The 3,642-nt window shown below is 34.7% G+C and overlaps 1 protein-coding gene across 1 annotated transcript in view; it reads left to right on the top strand.

Annotated features, from left to right (window-relative positions):
* Positions 1-3,642, top strand: part of LOC106881776 (anaphase-promoting complex subunit 5) — a 40,071-nt gene that overhangs the window by 16,201 nt on the left and 20,228 nt on the right. The window lies entirely within an intron of this gene.

Here is a 3,642-nt window from a genome sequence, read left to right on the forward strand (position 1 = left end):
GGTGATTAGAATATAACGTAGCATGAATTTAGGAAGCTTAGAAAATGAATAAGCATGAATAAGCATGAAAATTCATTATATATATATATATATATATATATATAAAGATGAGAATGTGTGTGTGTGTGTGTCTGAATCCCTAAAACTTGAGAACTACACCACCAATTTCATTCAAATTTTACACATGCCTTACTTAGGGTCCATGTAGTGTCATAGTGCGAGCCCAGAGCAATATCAAATCTCCTCCACTATTTCAGTATTATGTGTCAAAAAGTGAAACAATAACATCTCTCTATTGTAATGTCAGATATTTTCACTTTAATAGTTTCACTTTAATACTGAAACTATTAAAGTGAAATTATTATCTCACATATATACAGGCATACATACATATATATAATATACTAGCAGAGGAACCCGGCATTGCCCGGGAATGAAATTGTTGCTTATATACTGGAAGGAAAAAAGCAAAATATGCTGTATAGAAATCTGAGGACATTCTGTAGATGGACTCTCAGATGAATGATGACTGGGCACCTCTCATGAATTGGACAATTGAAGATGCGCCAAAAAGCCTCATTGGTACTTGGAAATTTTTACGAAAATTAAAATGGGGATTAAATGAAAAAAATGATTTACGCGAATATCCTCACAAGAGTAATTGAAATAAATGGCGATTGTGGAACCCCTCATGCACGCACGCGCACACACACACACAGAGTATCACACATCAGATGAAATGGACGTGTGTGTGTGACAGAGAGAGAGGTTTGTTGTTATGTATACGTACATGTATAAATATGCATACATCTTTGTGTGTGTGTGCGTGTGTATGAGAGAGAGAGAGAGAGAGTAAATACTACATACACACCGCTCTCTCACTCTGTCTCACACACATACACACGCACACATACATCCAAAAATGATGGATGCATATGACAACACACCCCTTGACTCACTCACACTCTGTCTGTTACAAACACACATACATAAATGTATACAAACATATTTACAAAGAAACACGTGTGTATGCGTGCTGTGTGTGTGTGAGAGAGAGACACAGACAGAGAGAGAGAGAGAGATAGAGCCAGTGAAGGGGTGTGTCGACAATTATACGTACATACATAAATAGTCATACATTTCTTGTACGTATGTGTGAGTGTGTGTGTGAGAGAGAGAGATTCACTGAAACATCTCTCTGTCTCTCTCTCTCTCTCTCTCTCTCTCACATACACGTGCAGATATACACACGGAAAAGATGTATGCATATGTATTTATGTATGTACGTAGACATCACAACACCCCTTCACTCACACACATAAACACACATGTGCGTGTGTGACTCACTACGAATACATAGAGCTGAACACGGCGTGCCAAAATAAAAAAAATAATAAAAAATTTATTTACAGAAATTAACGAAGTGTGCGAGTTTGGAACGAAATCAAACCGGGAGTGTGTGAATGAGAGAGAGAGAACATTGCAAAGAATGAATGAGATGAACATGGAACGCCCAAAAATCGTATAAATAAAAGCATGTTAAAAACTATCTTGTACGGAATATTTAAATTTATGAAGTTCGTAAATATGTGTTTCAGTAATTGATCGTAGTTGTTTACAGAAAGCGAACATTAAAAGTAGAGAGTGAGAGACGTCGCCGTTTTTGTCATGTCCGTACCGGAAGTTGACATTGAGAAACCTTTTTAAAGAAGTGAATCTTAAATATAAAGCAATATTATTTATTTTTAATTAGAGATAAAAAAAATCAAATGAAGAGCGTAACATTTATCCGAGGTCAAATTATTCATGCATCACAAGTATGGAAGTAAATGGTGAAGCCGTTTTCACGTGATAAGCGATTACACACACATCTCTGTTTTATATATAGTATAGATATATATATTATGTATATATATCTGTATATATAAAGATGAGAATGTGTGTCTGTGTAAATCCCTAAAACTTGAGAACTACGCAACCAATTTCATTCAAATTTTACACATGCCTTACTTAGGGTCCATGTAGTGTCATAGGCCAAAAAATGTTTAACTTCTTGCCTAGTGCAAGCCCAGATCAATATCACATCTGCTCCACTATTTCAGTATTATGTGTCAAAAATGAAACAATAACATCTCTCTTTTGTAATGTCAGATATTTTCACTTTAATAGCTTCACTTTAATACTGAAGCTATTAAAGTGAAACTATTATCTCACATATATACAGGCATACATACCTATATACATACATATAATCGCCATGATAAATCGCTAACCACTACACACATTTTTTTTCTCTCCTTGTTTCTTTCTGTGTTCCTTTCTGTGGAAGAGCGTAGGCTCGAAATGTTAAAGACTTTTTCAATTCCCGAGCATTATACTAATACATCTGTTTGTTTTCTACACCACTTGTCTTCATCTGTTGTTTTTTTGTGAATTCTCCCTATATACATACATACATATATATAATATATATATATATATATATTATGTATATATATCTATATATATATAAAGATGATAATGTGTGTCTGTCTGTGTGAATCCCTAAAACTTGAGAACTACACAACCAATTTCATTCAAATTTTACACATGCCTTACTTAGGGTCCATGTAGTGTCATAGGCTAAAAAAATTTATAACTTCTTGCCTAGTGTGAGCCCAGAGCAATATCATATCTCCTCCACTATTTCAGTATTATGTGTCAAAAGTGAAACAACATCTCTCTATTGTAATGTCAGATATTTTCACTTTAATACTGAAACTATTAAAGTGAAACTATTATCTCATACATACATACATTCATACCTATATACATACATACATATATATATAATATACATATATTATGTGTGTATTATCACTGGGTCACACATAGTGTCCCTCGATGGTAACATTGATTTCAAGACCTTCCCAGATGAGTGACTGGTTATTGAAAGACATTTATAGATTGTAAATTTATTCTGTCCAGTTACCTCTCAGTATAGTGGTTATTTGCAAACTCCAGAGGTGACACTTTCTTTTCTCCTTAGCCCTCACGTCACATAGTTGTTAATGTTTGAGTTGTGTCACACCCTTCCAATTGCTATAGATCCGTAATGCATCTTACGGCTGTGCCTGTCACCTGTATAGTGAAGAATCCTACATTGGGGAGTAGTAACGACTAGGCTAGGGTAGCTGACTGCTTATTGTAATCATTCGTCTTTTGGTTTCCTGTAGCTTTTCTCTCTTTTACAAACCCAGTGAACATACACATATTTCCTATTTCAAAGAAATTCGAACAATACATATAAGACCCAAGTTAAAAAGATTCTCAACAATTCAACTTCTCTGATTTACATTAAGACACGCACCCCCAATAGGGGCTTAACTCCCACATTTTAGAGCTCCATGATATCCATTTTTCAGGAGCAAAATCCTTTTAACAGGTTCCATAAGACTGGAATTTTGGATTCTGCACATAAAGATCAGTAGTATGGGATACATGTGTCATGATTAGAATTTTTTAGGGTGTGTACAGGGGGAAAGAGCCCTCATCTGCAATTTTGATGAAATTTGAATTATAGGTATTCCAGTTCATTAGAGAAAATATAACAGAAAAGTCTAATTTTTCAATTGCATGTAACACGAGCAACGCCGGGTATTT

This window comes from Octopus bimaculoides, chromosome 27 (assembly GCF_001194135.2).
Source record: "Octopus bimaculoides isolate UCB-OBI-ISO-001 chromosome 27, ASM119413v2, whole genome shotgun sequence".
NCBI classification, from domain to species: Eukaryota; Metazoa; Mollusca; class Cephalopoda; order Octopoda; family Octopodidae; genus Octopus; species Octopus bimaculoides.